We start from the raw sequence: 21,326 nt of genomic DNA, 5'->3' as shown, positions 1-21,326 counted from the left end.
TAGGAGGTCCTTGGCATAAAAAAAGAAAAAAGAATCAATAAACCACGGTTTCCGTGTTAAGGCACTTGAATCTTAGTAGGAGAAGAGGGACACTTCACCAACAACTTATACCAAAATACAACAGGTATTAGACTGAACTCTGTATACGTGGAGGAATAAGCAGAAGCTTCGAGGAACACAATTACTCCCAAGGAGGTCTTCCAGAAGGGAAGATTAGAGTCTTCCCGTTCTTCCTAACCTTTAGCCCACAATATTCATTTGTATGGTTCACATAAGGGAAGAGGAAAGGAAAAGAAGTGGGCTGCCAGTGGCTGAAAGTGACCACCCCCCGCCTCGAACTCTACCAACACAGGCCCCTTCCAGCCACCCAAAAGCTTAGGGAACAGATATCTATCTGCTGAAATCTGTTCTTGGCACAGGTACACAAGGGTTGTTTTAGCTTTTGTTTTTGATTTTGTGTTGTTGTTGTTATTACCAACTGAAACTACCATGACTGTCTTTCCCAAGTTACTTGCCCATTTCTCAGCCTGAACATATTTATGTCCTTGGGTCCTCTGGAACTCTGCAGCACACAGGCAATGGTTCTCTCAGGAAGAAACATTTTACAACTTACCAGTGATATAGCTGGAAAAAGTTCAGTAGAGGAACTTTTCTGATAAACCAAAAAGCTCCCAGAGTAAATCATTTGAACCAATTTCTACATAGAAGACTTAAGAACAACATTTTGAAACAATTTGAAAGTTTTTTGGTTTTTTTAAGATTTTTATTTATTTATTTGACAGAGATCACAAGTAGGCAGAGAGGCAGGCAGAGAGAGAGGAGGAAGCAGGCTCCCTGCTGAGCAGAGAGCCTGATGCGGGGCTCAATCCCAGGACCCTGAGATCACGACCTGAGCTGAAGGCAGAGGCTTAACCCACTGAACTACCCAGGTGCCCCAACAGTTTGGAAGTTTTATGATGGAATGTGTTTGGGGGATTTGTTACAGAATTATATTGGGGAAGAGGGAGGTGAGTGAGGGTAAGAAGAAATGAGATTGGCCATAAACTGACACCAGATTATGAATACAAGGGGGTTCATTTCCTATTCTGTCCACTTCTGTATTATGTCTAATCTTTTCCATCATAACAAGAGTTTGCTTTTTAGCTTTATATGACAAAGCCGGGGACCTATGGAATCATGCAGGTGTCCTGAGAAAACCATTCTCATGCAGAAATCTGGAGTTCATGTTATTTTTAAATCTATTCACTATACTAGTGATTCTGTACATGCAAGAAAGGAAGAGTGTCCATGTAAATCAATGACTAAATAAGATATATATAGGAAAATATACTTCAAAAAGTATTTCCCCAAAAATGTATAGAAAATACAATTTAGAGGTGCCTGGGTGGCTCAGTTGCCTTCAGTTGCCTTCAGCAGCTGCCTTCAGTTCAGGTCATGATCTCCTAGTACTGGGACGGAACCCCACATCCGATTTCCTGCTCACGAGGGAGGTCTGCTTTTCCCTCTCCCTCTGCCCCTATCCCCCGATTGTGTGTACACGTACTCTCTCTCTTACACACACACACATAAATAAATAGAGAGAGAGAGAGAGAGAGAGCACAAGCAGGGAGGAGAGGGAGAAGCAGTTTCCTGGCAAGCAGGGAGCCCATCGCAGGACCCGAACCTTGATCCCAGGTTCCTGAGATCATGACCTGAGCTGAAGGCAGATGCTTAACCGACTGAGTCACCCAAGTGTCCCTAAATAAATAAAACCTTAAAAGAAAGAAAGAAAGAAAGAAAATACAATTTAGCATCCAAACTGTGCCTTAATATATTAATCAGGGATTATCAGAAAGAACGTTCTCAGGGCTTTCACCCAGTAGATAAACAACACTTACTGAGTTCCTATATGGAGACTGACTTGGCAATTTCTCATGTCATCTCACGGATGAGATTGTGGGAACATATTATATTTCCATTTTATAGACGAGGAAACAGTTTCAGAGAGAGCGAGTCTCCTGCCCAAGGTCACAATGAATGGAGATAACAGTCAAGGCTCTTTCCATTCTACCACTACTTACTTCATGTTCTTGAAAGGAAAAGATGAATGGAAAATAGAACAAATTTCTCATTCTGTAAACTCTGCCATTCCAGGGTGATCAGGAGTTCTCTTCTTCCTAACATCTACTCACTCTACTTCCTACCTCTTGATACTTAGAAGCCAATGTGATATGCAAAGTGGGTCAATTTTTAGGAGAAAAAGTAGAGAAAAGTTGGCAAAGCAGGGCAAAACTCTCTTTTTTATTCTCTGGAAATCAAAGTGTTTCTGAACCTTTAAAAGATGTTTTCAAACCATTAAATTACTTTAAAATTTGAGTAGTCTAATTCAGAACTATTAAAATTACCAAATGGAATTTCCTTGGAATTAAGTATCATTAAGTTCATAAGATGTTTACAAATAAAAAAATTTTCTAAAACAGATAAGTAAAAGAAAAATAAGGAGTTATTTCATTCAATAAGAAAGAAAACAGTACTCTTGAAGAAATGGCTTTGAAATTATTTCTTTCAATTCTTCCAAATTACATTTTTAAAAGCTCAAAGTTGGGTGCTAAATAAATAAAGTACTAATTTGGCTATATTCTTTCATGATTTTTAATTTGAGTCAACACATAGCTGCATATATTGTAACCTAATTATTTGTCTATAATTGAGATTAATACTTGTATTAAGAATGTCCCAGAAATTTTCTTATTCATAAGACAACCACTCAGAAATAGAAAGGTGACTTATGCAGAGCGGTATAATGAAAAGATAAATCACCTGGAGGTCACAAGAAATGGGCTACTTGTTGTGGTACTTGAGATCTTCTAACAAATGGGCAAGTAATTTAGTGAAGGGCAAGATAACAGGTGACAGAATAGTGAGAGGAAGAGTAAAGGAGCTTAATCAAAGTCAAAGTAAAATTAGGAGGTTGCAGGTAAAATTTTATAAGTTCTAAAAATCATGTATGGTAACATAATAGAGTCATTCAAAAAGTGGCTGTATTTGTGAGTGTGTGTGTGTGTGTGTGTGTGTGTATAACCTGTCTGGCATGTTGAACTGGTTATAATTTTTTAAATTTTAAATTAAGATTTTCTAAATCTCCTGGGAATGTATGGTGTTTAGATATGACAAATGGTGTCTCAGACAAAAAGAAGGAGCAAATGTCAGGGTCGTGATTGTATACAGCTGCCATGAAAAAGTGACTCAATTGGATGATTGGAAACAGAGCACATTAATTGTCCTAAACCCAATATCCAAAATAGTTAAATATCACTGTTAATGCCAACACTCCATTTTGCCAAACCCTTGAAACATAAAAATGTTGTCATTATTTTTTTAAATTTTGTTATTGAGATTTCTCCCTTAAGAAATAATATAACAGTAGCTAAAAATACCTGAGTTCTCAAAATAAAAACAAAAACAAAACAACCCTAAAAACCTGAGTTCTCACACTCAAGCTAGTTTTAGTTGGAGGTAAATGCCAACCAATTCAGTTATGGTCACCTCCCACTACCAGATCTGTACTTCCTTCCCAATATAATAAACATAGTATGCAATTAAGAACCTGGGAACAAAGTTCCCCTAGTTGGAAGAAAAGCAAATATGTTTGCAAATCTCGAATGAGGTAAACAGCTGAGCACTAATTGCAAAAAAATAAGTGCCACAGGACCAAACATCAATAGTTGGAAGGTGTCCTTGTGGTTGGGAAAAACTGAACCAAGGTACAATCTTTTATCTCTAGAAACTACAATATGGATCGGACTGCGTATGCATGCTGTTGTAGGGTGGAGACTATGTGCTGTTTATCATTTTATCCCTAGCACTTAGCAGAGGGCCTGGCACAAAATAAGCATTCAATAAATGTTTGTGGAATGAAAGAAATCTGCAACTGTAGCTTACACAGTGTTTTCTAATTTTTGAAAATATGGCCAACTGTAATAAACAACATTTTACACCAATTCCTGGTACTCACAAACACACATATACATAACATAAAAGTTATGAAGTAATGCTTTTTAAATTTAGGAAGTACATTCTGATAGTTTCTGTTCTCTTCTGTTTTATTGGACTTTAAAAAATATATTGTTTATTACCCCCTGAATTGATTTAATAATCCACCAGTGAACCAAGACCAGTAGTTTAAAAAGCAGTTTTATATTATTTCTATTTACATTGCTTAACTTACATTCTTAGGCTTTACTAACTATAGACCACTTTCAAAAATCACAGAATTTTTTTTTAATCTAGAAGGATGTTTTGAAAGTATTCATATTCTAGTATTCAACTCTAAAATGTTGTACCAGTGCTGAGTTTACTCTTTTGGGATTCTCTTTGGTCAGTGACGTTAATTATGGGAATTTCCCCAATCAAAAGCAGATTTTCCCTACCTCACACCACGCACATTATTTAACTAAAAATAAATCACAGACCTAAACATAAGAGCTAAAACTATAAAACTCTTAGAATTTGGGAGTAAATTTTTATCACTCTGTATTAGGAACTGATGTGACACCAGAAGAAAAATAGGTAAGTTGGATTTCATTAAAATTAAAAATTCTTCTGTTTTAAATGATGCCAAGAGGAAAGTAAAAAGAACTTACTGGATGGAGGGAAATATTTGTTAATTATATATTTGATAAATAACTTGTATACAGAATATATAAACAAATCTTATAAATTAACAATAAAAATATAAATAACCCAATTTAAAGAGCAAAGGATTTTATTGGAATTTCCTTCAAGGAGGATATACAAATAGCCAATAAGCACATAAAAAGATGCTTATATGATGAGTCACTAGGGAACTACAAATCAAAATCACGGTGAGGTACCACTTCACACACATCAGGTTGGCTAAAATAAAAAAGACAGTAACAAGTGTTAGCAAGAATGTGGAGAAATTGGAATCTACATACATGGCTGATAGGAATGTAGAATGGTGCGGCCACCTTGAAAAACAGGCTGGCAGTTCCTTAAAAAGTTAAACATAGCAATTCTGCTCCTAGGTACATACCCAAGAGAAATGAAAAACATTGTGCACACAAAACCTTGATATGGATGTTCATAGCAGCATCATTCCTAAAAGTCAAAAAGTAGATAAAAACCTGAAAATTCATTAACAATGGATGGATAAACAAAATATGATATACCCATACAATGAAATATTACCTGACCATAAAAAAGAAAGAAATACCACATAGATGATATATACCACACAGAGGATACCACATAGATGAGCCTCAAAACATTGTGCTAAGTTCAAAGAAGCATGTCACAGAAGACACTGTATGATTTCATTTATATGATACATCCAAAATAGGTTAATCTATGGAGTGGGATGGATTAGTGGTTAGGTAGGGCTACAGGGAATGACTGCTAATGGGTAGGAGGTTTCTTCTGAAATGGTGATGGTGGTACAACTCTGTCAATAAACTGGCAAATACTGCATTATACATTTGAAGCCAGATTGGAACTCTGGAATGATCAAGAAGCATACATGCAGCACTTCAATGCCTGAGTGTAGGATGTTGAGCCCTGACAATCTGACTTACCCATACGACAGGCAAGGAATGTCTTATGGTCAACAATTGTTCTCTCGAGTCCCTACAGAGCTGTAGCTCTTCTTGTTTTGGGAGACCAGTAGAAGGACATGAATCTATTGACTTTACCTCTGAACCCTTTTAGAAGTGATACTCATCCTTACAAAATTGTACTTCAAAAATGAGAACCTTCTGCCCTAAAGGGAAAAGAACCAAGCGTCCCCAGAGTTAAGATGTGAAAAAACTAGCGAGCATTCTGGACAAGCAATCAATAAGCTTCTTGAAATCAGTAACTTTATTCATCTTTGCTTCCTCAAGGAGGACCAGGTCGAGAACGGGATGCTCAGTACATGAGATGGGAAGGAGGGACAGGAGGACAGGAGGGACAGGAGGTATGGCCTCAAGTCCAGAAGACCAGAGGCTTTCTGATTGGGCATCTGGGACCCCTCTTGGACGGGTCGTCACGGAGAGCGGCACGAAAAGTAGCGGCCCGCAGACTACTCAGTACATTTAGGAGGCAGCAGGCCCCAAACTGCTTCTGCAACGTGAGAAGTTGAGATTCCCAAGCCCCGCGTTCCCCCCACCTCCACCCCACCCCATGTGTCCTGATCCCTCAGTGGAGGAAACACCGCTAAAGAATTCAAGAAATTCTGTTAATGAGTTTAAGAAATGCTTTTAATGATTAAAACTAAAACTCAGTCACCTTAAGGGACTAATGAGCACCGCTGTGAAGTACAAATGCAAAAGGGGGGCGCTGAAAGTGCGCAGCGCCATTGGGCCCTCAGCTAAAAACCAGATGATCCTAAATGTGATTTAATTTTTTTTTAAAGAATGTCATTAAAAATAACAACTTGGAAAAAAGACATCTCGCAGGGCGAAGGGTGAGGCACAGTGGAGTTGAGACGGAAGGCGGGCTCCGGAATCCCGCACCTCGGACTGATCCCAGACGTGACCGTGGGCACCTCTCTAAGCTCTGTCCAGGTGCCGGCTCGGTAAAATGGGACCATTTCTGGGCCGCCTCCCAGCGGCGGCTGGGAGGAACAAGCGAGGCCGGATCGAGTGGGCGCGCGCCAAGGCAACCCCCGCGGCCAGGGGCCCTACTGTGCGCCACGCGGCTGGCGCCCCGCGCCGCGCGCTCCCCGCCCCCGCGCCGCGCCCGCCCCCGCGCCGCGCCGCTCCCGCCCCCGGCCCGGCTCGGCCTAGGGCAGGCGGGGCCGACCGCACTCGGAGCGGTAACCCGCGCCCGCGTCGGAGTCGCCGCCTGGGGCGCTCGGGTCGGCAGCCGGGACGCCGGAGCCAGGCGCTGCCGCCGCCGCAGGTCAGTGTTGGGGTGCGGGGCGGCGCTGGGGTCCTGGAGGGCGGGGAAGCGGCGAGGGGTCGGGGTCGGAGGAGGGCCGTGGCTGCGGCGTCGAGGTCGGAGGGGACCGGGCCGGACAGGTCCCGGCTGAGGGTCTCGGACGCCCTGAGGTGTCCCGGCACAGAGCGAGCCGGCCGGGCGGTGGAGGGAATGGGCTGCACGCGAGACGCGCCACAGGGAGCGGCGGCCGCGCACCGGGATACGCCGGGCGTGCGTCCGACGCTCCCGGGACAGGCTCCTTCGAGGGGTTCCTGGTCGGGGTCTGAGAGAACCGGGGACCTCCGAGTCCCCGGCGAGGGTGCGCAGGCGTTCGGGAGGCGCTCGAGGGGAACTTTGGGACCGAAACACGGGCTCCGGTGCCTCTCCGTCCCGCCGCCGCGGAGTCTCGTGCTCGGTCTCTAGAGCCCTGGCGGCGGTCTCTGTGAGGGTCGGGGTGACAGATAAGCGAGGGGCACCCTCGAGGTCACCTAGCCCCAGTGCCCTTGAGCGCTGAGCTGGCTGTCAGCCTAGTGGAGAGGCTGGGATGTGGGCCGGATTCCCCGGGGTTGTACGGGATGGAGAAGGCGTGCGTCCCCCGCCCCACCCCCGTGTTTGGAAAGCTGGCATCGCCGGGCTGGGGGTTCCCACACGTGCCGCGCCTCACTGCCGGCTCCGTGTACTCTCCCTGAGGTAGCTAGAGGCAGGTAGCTTAAACAGAAAGCACAGGTCCCTGAATGCAGGGGGTGGGAAGTGGGTGTGTGGTTGTGGTACTGTCTGCCTCGGTATTTGGGGGAGGAGCCTAAGGTAAGGAGGCAGAAACTGGGAGTAACCTATTCGCTGCTTTTATATAAGGTCAGTTGTTAGGTAAGGAAGGGGCCTTTACCTCTGCTGGTTTTCAGAAGGCTGCATTTCTAAATTCTTCTTGTTAGCTTCCGTTGCTTAGGTGAGTCGCCTCACTCTGATTGCGTTTTGTTGAAATGTGTTGGTGTGTCCAAAATTTGCGAGGTGATGATGACGACGATTGTAGTATATCGTTAGTATTTGGCTGTGCTCTTGTTTGAGCCTAAGAATCGAAATCTCTTGGGTCTAAGGATAATTCACCATTGTCTTGGGAAAAGTAGTGTCAATTTTAGGAGAAATAAAGTAAAAAATAGTGATCTGTCAGGAAGAAGTTAAAGTTTGTTTGTTTTTTCCTTTTCAAGTTTGGGGGATGAAATGTAAAATTAATTTTGTTTATATTATCATCTGAAAACAAAACCAGGAAAGATGCTGAACTGAGTTGCAGGAACCCTACTGCTGGAGAAGCTCCTCATTTTGAAGTACATTATTTTAATGTCAGCTTTTTTTTTTTTTTAATCATTCATGAAATAGATTTTAACCAGAGATGTTGAGAGAATAGTGAAATAACTTACTCTTTAAAAGTACCCAGGCACATCTTTTCCCACAAATCTCAGGTGTGCTCTGGCAGTCTCCCATCTATAGCTGAGGGATCGATCACTGACTGAAAGTAGAACCAAACTGATGGTGTTAGATGATTTAGGAAACCCTTCTGGAATAGAGACTGACATAGACATTACCTGGGGCTTCTCTCTTAAAGAAGTACTTTGCACTCTTATGAATGTTTTATGGGAGACACACATGTTACCAGTTAGCCTTCTGAGGGATATTTCAACTCTTTTTTTTTTTTTACCTCTGAACCCTGAACCTGTTCAAGTTTTAACATAATTTTTTTGCGTTGTTCATTTTCACTCAGATTCACAGATTCATTCTGCAGTGCCATAGTATTCTTTAATAATTAAAATTTAAAACTAATGTCGTGTTAGCCAAAAAAATGAAGTTTGTTACTAAACCATCTATTTTTGCCTTACTGAGTACTTCACATAATTTTTCTCCTTTATTTATATTATATGATATGTGATACTTCACTTGCTAGTGATTATATCTTTAAACATCTTAGAATCAACTAGTGACCATCTCACCCTTTTATAATTCACTGGGACGGGGGAAAAAAAGTGGTTATTTCATTTTTAAATAAAAATTCTTTTCCACATTGAATAGTTTGCGGTCTATAAAAACTATAACAGCATGGCATTGTTGTCGTATAAAGATTTGAAGAACTCTGGGCTAAGACTTTTGGGTATTGTTTTTTCATTCTTTTACATTTAAAAGAATGTAATTTTTAAAAAGGTAAAACTCAAGTGTCCGCCAGCGTCATATTCTTTATTACACTTAAAATATTTTGAAAATATTTTTGTGATTGGTTATTTTTAATGATTAAATACAGTTTTCTTTAAAGGGATAAATTTCCTTAGTGTTCGCTTCTCTGTATATTTCAGAATTACGTTTAAACAATATGTCATAATTTTTAAAAATCACTATTAATTTCAAAATCCCCTGACATTTAAAATTTATACAAGAGACAAAGTCTGACTTTAGGAATATGAATTAGAAATGCATTACTGATCACGGCTAATTGCTTTTCGTAAGTTAGAGGACTATAAACAAATACTTATTTTCTCTCTTCTGTAATTCTCTGAAAATAAGGTGTTTGCCACTAATCTTAACTATGAAGATAATTATGCATGTGAAAGCTGTATGACAGCCGCTGCTGTGAAAACATACACCAGTATTGATATATTTCATTTAGTTTTCAGATTGTGAAGTGGTTAATAACAAGAGACTTTCATGAAACATGGAAAAAGTGTTAAATTAATACTTTACAAATGTTTTCCTATACTTTTACTTCTTTCACAGGATGTATGTATGTATCTATATGCTAATGGATAACACAGAAGATGTCATCCTTCTAATTTGTGGGTGACCTGATGAATTCATTTTCACTTGAACTTGGGAATATATGTCCTAAGGTGTAGCAAAATGTGCTATAAGATATTTTTGGTCTCACAGGTTTCCACTAAATAAATACCAGTTGTAGAGGATTTTTAAAAAATCACTAATCAAGAAAACTTGATTTAAGTCGCAAGTCCATAAATGTAAACATATGCTCCCCACCTTAAAAACAAACTGAACTTCTAAGTTGCTTTTCTTATTTTTCCTAGCAGATCCCAACGTTAGGGTAGTTGAGGCCTAAAAACAACAAAAAGGGCAGCGGTTTAAAGTGCTTATGAAGGTCCTTTGAAACTGATATAATTTAATTCCACCAAAGTACCGTAAGATCTGTGAATAGCCATCTTGCAAGTGTAGACAGCTCCTACATATCATACTTCAGTTAGTTTCATAACATTCTAGATAAAAATTTTAAATTGACTATTATTTGAAATCTTCCTGGAGTTTCTTATTTACTATTTGTATTTTATCACAATACAGAGGTGTATTTTGAGAAGTTATATGGCATATGTTTTAGAGCTTATTTAATAAAAATGTCACATTTTAGTTTTTATTTACCTAAAATACTTACATTGGTTGTTAGAAGGAAATTGATTCAAATACAACAGGCCATATTTTGGATATAACTTTTGTAGATGTTAAGCCAAAAACTATACTACCAATAGTAGTATATAGTATACAGTATATACATGTATTATTTGGTTTTTTTTGAAGTTTATATAAGAAATATTTTTCTTCAACAATCAATACATATTAACATTTTAATACTGAATATTTAATTCAGAATATTAATGTTTACATTTCTCACAGTTTAGTTATTACAGTGGGGTGAGTCACTTGTACTTTTTCTCCCCTCCCATTGCTAAGCAGGCCCGACCCTGCTTAGTTTCCAAGATCAGATGAGCTCCCACGCAGTTAGGGTGGTAATGGCCATCTACTTTCTGACTGTCCATGTCCTCATCTGTGAAATGGGAAAAGTATTGCAATTACTGTTCTATGCTTTTTCTTTTTTGTATGATTTTAAGACTTTATCAGCAAAACTGTGTATCTTAAAAGATAAGACCTTGCCCTGAATTTAACGTAGATATTTTAAAGAGAACCTTCATGGGTATTCATGTCAACTCTTCTGCAAATGCTGATGGTTCACTTTGGCACAAATTTTGAGATCATTGTTAAGAATGAACTAAAGAGGGGCACCTGGGTGGTTTAGTCAGTTGAACAACTGACTCTTGATCTCAGCTCAGGTCTTTATCTTAGGGGTGTGAGTTCAAGCCTATTGGGCTCCACACTGGGCGTGGAGCATACTTAAAAAAAAAAATCCACAATAATAAAGAATGAGCTAAAGATAATGTTTGCTGGGTGGTGATCTATCTATTAAATGTTTCTGGAAGTATTTCATATTCAATTTAAAATTGTATTTCCTATTTTCTGGTGATTTTGGATAAAAAATCGGATGACTATTTTTTGTTGTTGTTGTTGTTTTACTGTTATTATCTTTGTGAGTCCTTTGTAGACACAGTGTGAATCCTCTTTTGTCAACATTGCGTGTCTATTGTGGTCTAGGTGTAGATTGTACTTTTATTTGATAAAGTTTTGTTCTTTATGTATTTTTATGGCGCATGCTGTGGGTACTTAATGTACGTTAGCCAGGAGCAGGTTTGTTTTATCATGAGGCCTATGAACCTTCGGATCAAATGACAATTCGGTATCTCAGACTAAAAGACTAAACAGTGACCTGGGGGCGCCTGGGTGGCTCAGTGGGTTAAAGCCTCTGCCTTCGGCTCAGGTCATGATCCCAGGGTCCTGGGATCCAGCCCTGCATCAGGCTCTCTGCTCCGCGGGGAGCCTGCTTGCTCCTCTCTCTGCCTGCCTCTCTGCTTACTTGTGATCTCTCTGTCAAATAAATAGAATCTTTTTTAAAAATAAATAAATAAATAAACAGTGACCTGTACTTGTAAAAACTGGGTCTTTTCCTAACAAGCTATAACCAAAAATAGGCTTATAGAAGCTTGAAACTGAGGATGCCTCTTAATAGCCCCCCCCAGATTACTAGTAGGGCATAATTGGACAAGCATAATTAGTCATGCATCAATCCAAATAATCATTTTAAATTCTACTTACAAATTATTAATTAATGCATTTTATTGTGAAGTGTCTCCTCTACAAGAAAGTAAGGGACTGGGATCCAGGTCTGAACCCCATTCTGTTCCTGGAATGTGGAACTGCAGAGCCCATGTAGGGACATGACTAAAGGGGTGAGGAGACAGCAGGCAAAGAAAGGTTTAGGCCAGTGCCTATAGGCGAGTGTTCCCTTTTCCGTGGGTTCCCCTTTGGGGTGGGGAGTAGGGAGCAATATTAGCGTCTGCTGTTGTCATAGTAGCTGTGCTTTCTCAGTCATGGCTGTAGCTTCAGCTCTTCCAGGGACCAGGCCGTTCTCAATTTGAAAATCTTTTTTGTGACCGGGTGTACTGAATCCCTTCTCCCCACTGTGATTTCTCAGATATGAAGGAATGAAATGATGTCATCAGTTCATGCAACAAGAATCAATGAAAATTGAGACTTAAAACTTCATGATCGGGATTTAAACTGGATCATAAATGTTTTAGTTCAATTTGATTCAGTATCTGTTTAGGAAACATTTTTATTCCACTTCATGGCTTTTAGAAAATAAATTCATTGCTAGTTTAACTGATTCACTATTTTGAGAAAACACTCTAACTTGTAGACTCATCTAAGAGAGAGAGTTAACAATGTGGATAAGACTTACTGAGACAGGGGTGCATGGTGGTTCAGTTGTTAGGTGTCTGCCTTTGGCTCAGGTCATGATCTCAGGATCCTGGGATTAAGCCGGGAATTGGGCTCCCTGCTCAGTGGGGAGCTCCCTCTCCCACTCCCTCTCCTGCTGCCACTCACAAGCTCCCCTTGCTTGTACAGGCTGCCCCCACTGTCTCAAATAAATAAAATCTTTAAAAAAAAAAAAAAAAAAAGGCTTACCGAGACAAATTTTCTGACCTTCTGGAAAGAGTTCATATTAGCATAAACCTGGGGTGTGAATTCCTTCACAGTTTACCACAGATAAGGAGAAGGGAGATATGAGGGAGGTAGAAAAACAGGGAAATACCCTGAGTAGGAGTATAAGAGATCTGTGTTGGTCAACTCCCACAATCATCAGATTGTAGTTACTGTGCGTAGACCTCAAATATAAGGTTGGTTTCTAAGAATTTACTCTGTTCCTCAATGACTTCATAGAGTTTTAAAATAGCTTTAAATTCTAAAGTTGCCACCTAGCACTGTTATTCTCTCTGGCTGTAAAAGTTGCCTCAGGGGAGAATCTGGGAAAGTGAATGGAAAAAGGATATTCGTACCCTGTATGTTTAAGGAATAAATTTTCCTTTATAGGGAAGGCAGTAGGGAAACATACCTGTCAGGCTGCCTGAGTACAATGATGAAGTGCTGGAAAGAACCCCTTAACTCTGACCCCACCCCACTGGCTGTCAGTCCCCCTCTAAAATTATATTTGTCATTTGAAAGTTTGAAGTCCACTTTCAAAATGCCAATATTCCTAGCAGAGTTAGTTCTTTTAAATCACTGTCACCAAAAAATGGAGACGTTAGTTCCTAGTTTCCCTGCTACCTGAAAACAAGGCCTTTAGAGAATAGACAACACATGAACACATGTGGGAGTTTAAAAAGAAGTGATCTGGACAAGGAAAAATAAAATAAAAATGATTCATGTTCCAGTTTCCCCATAAACCAGCTTCTATGAAACCAAATAAGAAAATAACCATTGGAACTAGCAGTGGTAGGAAAGGATAGATTCCCCCATACATGCCTTTGTTTTTCTCTTAAAGATCAATACAAGTCTTCCTTGAACCATTTTTTTCCCTCAAAGAAAACAAGTTGTTATTCCCCAGCATCAACATTCCTAGGAAATGTTCTCAAAATTAAGGTTATGAGTTAGTAGTTGGCAATCAAATATCTGAATATAACTTCTTATTATGTCTTTTTATTTTCTCTGTGATGCTAGACAAATGATCTAGTGTATCCATGAGTTCTTCCAGACGTTTAAAGTAGCGTCCTAGTATATTGAAATGAGGGGAACCTTTCAATCACATCAGAAAAATGTATACTGAAGTATAATGCTTAATGCTTTTGCAGATCCATTGATCATAAAACTTAACACGTGCTTTATTTTTTTTTAATTTTTTGCTCAAAAATTGTTATGGCAAGCCAACACATCTCTGATAGAAGTAGAAGATTACTAACTATGACAAAATCAAGTTCATTAATTCTTTGAGTCAGCTGCTAGGTAGTGTTTAACAGTTAGGATTGGGCTACCCTCATGCCCATGACTGAGCACATTGCTTTCTTGTTCACTTTTTCCACAGTGTTGAAGAAGTCAGAATCTAAAGCAGAGAATCTTGAAGTCCTACCTTACTAAACTTTGTTCTTTTCTATCAGTTGGTAATTATTGGTGTAAACAAACAAGTTTTTGATTACATGTGGAAAAGTGCTTAAATTTTTTCCCCTTGCTTTATATAGTGGATAGAGTTTATGAAAGAGAGCAAACATGAATGGGGTATATATAAATGAAGAAAATACTTTAACAAATTATTTGCATATGCCAAAATCCAGAAGAGTGAAGAAAATATCCAGGCATTTGCCAATGTAGGATTACTACATGTTTTCCTAAAGTATTTGGAACTAATTAGAAACATCCTAGCTTTATTTAAAGATAATATAAAATATTTTTAAACTTTCCTTTTAATGAGGTCCAAATTCGTTGGTGTTTAGGACTAGAGCAGAACAATGTCTACAAAAATGTAGATTATTAGTTTCTTGAAGCAGGTACTAAACGAGTTTCATTTATCTTCCTGTCTCCAGCATCTAGCACAATATTTAGTACACATTCAGTAAATGTTTTAAAAAGGATAAAGAAATCATTGGTGCCTGGGTGGCTCAGTTGGTAAAGCATCTGCCTTTGGCTCAGGTCATGATCCAGGGTCCTGGGATCGAGTCCCGTCAGACTCCCTGTTCTGTGGGGGAGCCTGCTTCTCCGTCTGCTTCTGCCTCTCTGTCTCTCATGAATAAATAGAATTTTTTTGTTTGTTTGTTTGTTTTTTGTTTTTTTAAAAAGGATGAAGAAATCATCTAAGGCGGTGGTTCTCAAGTGTGGTCCTTGGACCAGCAGCATCAGCATTATCTGGGAACTTGGTAGAAATGTAAATTCTCAGGCCACACCCAGACCTACTGAGTCAGAAACTCTGGGGATGTGTTCTCACAGGCTCTCCAGGGGATTCTGATGGATACTATTTTGGAACCCCCTTGTTCTTGCATCCCATATAATGGCCTGGCCCTGTTGATCAGTGCACTTAGTTTGGATTATTTTTAGTAGGCCCTACCCTTGCCTATAGTTAAGTTCTTTGCTGTATTCTCCCTATTGATAGACTCTTTTGGGATCATCCCATAAAATTAACCTCTTTGGCTTGGCATTGTATTACTTAAAGAAGTTCAGTGTTGTCAGTAAGCTTGTGTCACGAGAAGCTAGCCAGCTCACTTGTAGTCTGAACATCACTGGTTCTTCTTACCTTAGAACGGTTGCTAGGAATCCTGAGCCTCCAGGATCAAAGACAAAACTTTGGGACTGGATTTTATAAGATCACCAAGGATGAGTCACCCCTAGAGGATCCATGTTAAACAGACTTACAAGATATGGGTATAAGCTCCAATTCTGGTTTAGTAAAAGTAGAAAATCCACATTTCCTTGTGATTATTAGTGATAGTTTTTTTTTTTTAATTCTAAAATTCTTTAGTTCTGGAATTAAAGAAACGTGTACTCCTGTATTTCTGATGTCACTGTGATTGAATTCAGGGTGCTTAAAAAGCAGTTGGGTAGTATATCACACACTGAGATGTTATACCTCTACTTCTGGAACATTTCCTGAAGACGTGGAGGATATAGGGAAAGCAATATACCCAAAGACTTTCATAAAAGCAATGTTATAGGAACCAATATTTGGAAGTAACTTAAATATTCAATAACAAGAGAATAGTTAAGTAAATTATGGTATGATTACTAGGTGGAATATGATATCACCATTAGTGACAATTTAGAAATGGTAATAAATCTGAAAAATATTAACTAAAGTAGCATAAAAGTGTATATGCACTATTGATTGCAACCTTATATAAATATATGTATATAAAAAAGTCTGGAAAGGAAGGAATATCTAAAACTTACGACAGTTATATTAAGTAGTGAGATCATGGAGGGCTTTTAAAAATTTTGATATTTTTCTCTCTTTCCCAAAGTTCAGCCAGTAATATAAAATTATTTCTGAAACTAAGAACATATGTTTATAGCTTTTCTATTTTTTAGTATGTCTTTAATTCTGATTAGTAAAAATCAAGACAAAGAGTTGATTAAACATCGAGAATCCTCTACCTATATCCTGAAAGCCATTGACAATAATGTAAGGTACCACATGAATTCTTTTTGGTTATACCCAATTTTATTTCATACTTAATTTTATTTCACATATTGGACTTCTCTGTACTCTTTGTTTGACTAACCTCTATCGGGGAGGAGAAAAATATTCCATCTCTGTTACGGTCTCTTAATTTTCTCATTCATACATCAGATTTGATTTTGTTTATTTCTTTGGGCCTACACTCCCTATTTGATCTTTAGCGTACACTGACAATACAGAATTTTTAAAAAGTAGTTTCTGGAATTATTTTGATTTAAAACCACCCTTTTAAAATTTTTTTCTTAAAAAATATGTCTATTTTTTTTTATAAAAATAAATGATTCCATGGTAGGGTAGTTATTGATAGCAAGGGAATTCAGGTTTCTAAAACTCTAGTCAGACTTCTGAGTGAACACTGTAAAAGGCATATTTTTAATATATAACATATATTTAATATACTATGTAAATATACATACACAGAGAAATACTTATTTATATACACATATGTGCACGCACACACACATAAACGGAGCAGTAACCTTTGAATTAATTAATTTTTCCTTTTTTCTGTTGCATTGTTCTAGAAACTCCAAAGGGAAAATTAAGTGGTTTTGCCTTTGACCCAGGTCACAGGTTACATTTTTCTTGTCACTTCTTTGGAACTTCTTTTGAGAAGTTTATATCAGCTTGATGTCTTCAGAATAACCATTATCTGAATGAAGACAGAGTTTTAAAAACTTCTAAAAATTTTTTGTCAGGGATATTGAATTTTTCTCTCTTCTTTCTCTCTCCTCCATTTCTGCTGATTTAGTCCTCAGTTTGTTCAGCAAGTATCTATTGAGCTCCTCCTTTGTGCCAAGACTATTTTAAAGAAGAAGGAAAAAGCAATGAACAAATTCCATCTCCCCTGGAGTTTACAATTATTGCTAACTAGATTTAACAAGAAGAGTAGTGGGAGAGGTGATATCTAAGAGAAGCCCACAGTTTTGGCCTTTCCCCTGTGACAAGACAGCATTGCTGGACCAACAGAGAGTCAGTGGCTATCTTTGAATTGGTTGTGAATAGGGGAGAACCTGCATCCTTGAATATTTTTCCTGGATCCCTTATTACTATATTATTTTAAGTTATATGTATGCATTGTGTGTTATGTATAATGTTATATTACATTACTTTGTGTCTCTCTCAGTAACAAATTTACTAACAAAGGAGGTAGAGTGCATCTTTTGTTAATAAGGTATTACTGTTATTGAAAATCCAAAGGACAAAGTGATTATTTACTTTGCAGAAGGATTATTTATTTTATGTTCTCACAGTGACTATATGTAAAGGTGAGCTATGCAAGTGAATTTGTAACCCCATTTCCAAAATATTATTTATACTTAATAGAAATATAAAACAAAGTTCATTGGAAGAACTATCTGGTTAAAATTAAAAACAAAAACAAACCAACAACACTCTTTTTCCCCCTGGGAAATAAAGTTAGCTACTTTTCTTTAAAAGCCTGTGAAGAACTTTTACATATTTAGAATATAATATTTGAGTAAAAAGGAGATCCAGATATTATTTCAAATGTGCCTCCTTTGGTCAAATTACTTAATACAGCTATTTCCAAATTCCATATTCACATACAAATTGTCTCCCATTTTAGTTCTGATGTTACAGTGACAGAAAATATTTTATTGACCACTTAAAAATAAGTTCTGAACCACATGACAGTTTGGGGAATCATGGGATGAATACACTTTGAAGGAATTTATGTGAAGTACAGTTAATCCATTCATATGTAGACTGACATGGCAAATAGGATTTACTTCAGATATAACCAAAATTCTCCAATTTTGCAGATTTTGCTATAGTTTATTCAATTTCACAAACTCCACAGACATTTAATGAATGACTGCTTGCTTTTCAATACTAGATATTCTTACATAGGAAGGAAAATCTGCCGACTCGGAAACCTGGCCAGAGGGTCAGACTAATGCTTCTCAGTCTTGAGAGCACACCACGCTGGGTCGGTAAACCAGCATCTAGCACTAGGGAGGCAAATTACCACAGCTCAGTAAAAGCTGAGAAGATACCTAAGCAGGTTAACACAGCATATTGGTTTGGTGTGCGTCTTTAAGCCATGCACATGATTCATTCTGTGTAATTCACTGTGTCTGCTGGAACAATCTAGGATCCTGACAAAGCACCATACAGACACACAATTAATTTGTCTTTATTATGCACATGAAGTTTTTAAAGGTGAGGTTGATTTCTGTTGTCATACAACACATGTGTAAAATATTTATACTGGCCACCAGCTTTCGAATTCAGAAAATGCAAACTAATTTTAATCTCAGCTGAAGTAAAACGATTAGAAGGCAGATCTACCCTGAAATGTGATTTAATGTGTTTCATATTCTAGATTACACATTTTATTTGCTGATTCTTTGCTGTCATGTCTTATAATTTTTCTGCACAAATTCTGTGTACCAAGCAAAATTGTTAATTCAGAGGACAGAAATGATGTTGTAGTTCTTATTCCTCTTACATACGTATGTACTACATACTTTTCCTAATTCATGGTCTATAGTGTAGGGAACTGGGTATATTATCAGTGCTTTATAAATACTTCTAAACTTAATTTCCCTAATTCATAGCCTGTAGCATGGGGTGTTGGGTGCATCCAAAGTACTTTATTAATAATTTTAAACTTGATTTGATACTGAGGAGAAGTTTATGCCTTTTTAGGGTCACTTGTTTGAGATTCTCAGTGCTGCTATTCTCTACATTTTAAAGGAATTCCCTCAGTTACTCTCTAAAATGTTAATTTGTGGGGCGCCGGGGCACCTGGGTAGCTCAGTAGGTTAAAGCCTCTGCTTCGGCTCAGGTCATGATCCCAGGGTCCTGGGATCAAGCCCCACATGGCATCGGCCTCTCTGCTCCTCAGGGAGCCTGATTCCTCCTCTCTCTCTGCCTGTCAAATAAATGATCTCTGTTTGTCAAATAAATAAATAAAATCTTTAAAAAAAAAAAAAAGAAAAGAAAATCTTGAAAAGATAAAATAAAATGTTAATTTGTATTTTATTTAACATTTTTAATGCTACATAATGATTTGAAATTAATGCCAGAAGAGATTTCCATTTTACTATTCTAAAGCAGGCAAAATGGGATATGAAAAGGGGGAAAAATGTTAATTATAGACTTCAGCGTTCTATGTTGGATCTTTTAGTTGTTCTGGTCAGAAAAACAGGTTTTAAATGGCCTAAGGGCCAGAGCACTGTTTTACATTCCTGTTTGGAGGCTTCCAACGGCAACTGTAACAGATTCTATTTAGTACTGCAACTGGAGAAAAGCTCATAATAATGTACAATAGAAAATGTCATTTAGACTTATTACTCAGGCATAAAATAAGCAGGTTCCTTTCCAGATATTTCGTGAAGTATTAGATTAAGCACCATCAAGTTTTGGCCTATTAATTTGTTTATAATATACAAAATAATTTAATCACTCTATTTCCTATATGAATCACAAGTACTATCGTCATCATTATTTAACTGTTAATCTCCTTTCACAAGGCAGATAGGGGTTTATGAGCAACTTTAAATCAAAATGCCAAAGAAACTGATTTACATATAAAAGAAAAGCAAATAGAGGAACCTTTTCTTACATGGCTTTGTGGCATCTCTGCCCACCCCCTCTTCTCCGCAGTCCCTCGTCTGTGGCTGTAGAAGGAAGATAGGAGTCTCCTAGCCAAAGATCAATGCAGGGAATTTGTACCCTATCCAGCTTTGGGCAGCCTGCCATTATCCTTCTGCAACCACACCTGTTCACCTCCCACTAGGGCAAAGAAGGGCCCGACAGACACAATACCAGAGAGAAGCAAAATGGTAGGGAGGCTTGAGCTTGATAAAATGAAAGATGAAGAAGTGAAATGGGTTTGAAGCTTTCTCTCATTAACGATCCAGACTTCAGTTTCCTCATTTTGTTATTCATTTCTATATGGCTGGACACAGTGGATTGCACACATGTTCAACTATGTTCTAGGCACAAAGGGAGACAGGAAGAAGGAGATTATAATCTACATGAATCAAAATGGGGTAAAATTCAAACATAGAATTTATATGATTAAGAGCTAGAAAATAAAATAAGTAAGACAGAAAACAAATGCAACAAAAATTCACAGAATGGTGGATCAGTGTGGAGTGGACGGTATACCCTGAAAAAACCATGTAGAGAAGGGAGGGTTTAAACTAGACTGGAAAAGTTAGGAGATTGAGAGTGTAACCTCACAGTGGGGAATAAACCTAAAAAATATGCAGAAAAAGAAACAAAGAAGGGAACTAAAGTACGATTCCTTTAATATGAAATATCCAGAATAGGCAAATCCATAGAGAAATAAAGCAGATTAGTGGTTGCCAGGGCCTGGGGGGAAGGGGGAAAGGGGAGGGACTGCTTAATGGGTACAGGATTTCCTTTTGAGGTGATTAAAATGTTTTGGAACTAGATAGAGGTGCTGGTTGCACAGCTTGAAGAATGTGCTTAATACCACTGAATTGTGCACTTTAAAATAGTTAATTTTGTGTTCTGTGAATTTTGCCCCATAAAACAACAACAAAAACAAAACAAAAAGTTTAGGGTTTGAGGCAGCCTAAAAGGAGGGGAAAGGAATTTCCAGTGTAAGAAAACAAAGTCTGGAATAGTGCGTAAGCATGGATTGAGGGAAACTCTGCCGAGAACGATGCATTTGAAGTGAATGTAGCACGTGTATGTGAGTAGGAGAAATATGGCTGGAGACAGAGATTTTAGGTCAGATGAGAAAGGGTCTGGAATGCAGGCAAAGGAGTGTGGGTTTTATCTTATAAGGAGTGGTGAGATTCCAGGTCTTGAGAAAAAGAGTGAGATGATTTAATCAGGAGATTAATTTGGCAGTAGTGTGCAGGGAAAACAGGAGGCTATCGCAACATCTGGACATAAAATGAGGAGGGCCTGTAGGAACAAAGAGGTAGGGAAAATGAGACCGATCTGCTAATAAACCCTCTGTTTCTGGCTTGGTACAAGGTAAGTGCAAATTGGAGGATACACATTAAAAATTTTATATTGTCATAACATGCAAGCCCATCATTTTGCA

At 38.4% G+C, this 21,326-nt stretch overlaps 1 protein-coding gene across 4 annotated transcripts in view; it reads left to right on the top strand.

Moving 5' to 3' along the window:
- The window catches only part of PPARG (peroxisome proliferator activated receptor gamma), a 148,108-nt gene that overhangs the window by 11,261 nt on the left and 115,521 nt on the right, over positions 1-21,326 (top strand). The window contains exon 1 of one of the 4 annotated variants that reach the window (XM_044252974.1): positions 6,816-6,879. The exons of 2 other annotated variants lie outside the window; for them this stretch is intronic. The gene's annotated coding sequence lies outside the window, so the exon portion shown is untranslated. Of the gene's footprint in view, positions 1-6,815; positions 6,880-7,740; positions 7,841-21,326 lie in introns of those variants that run through there. One more of the 4 variants, XM_044252972.1, reaches the window with a different exon arrangement.

The sequence above is a fragment of the Neovison vison genome, chromosome 6 (assembly GCF_020171115.1).
Source record: "Neovison vison isolate M4711 chromosome 6, ASM_NN_V1, whole genome shotgun sequence".
Lineage (NCBI taxonomy): Eukaryota > Metazoa > Chordata > Mammalia > Carnivora > Mustelidae > Neogale > Neogale vison.
Note: the sequence above shows the minus strand (reverse complement) of the source record. Positions and strands in the feature narration are given on the sequence as shown.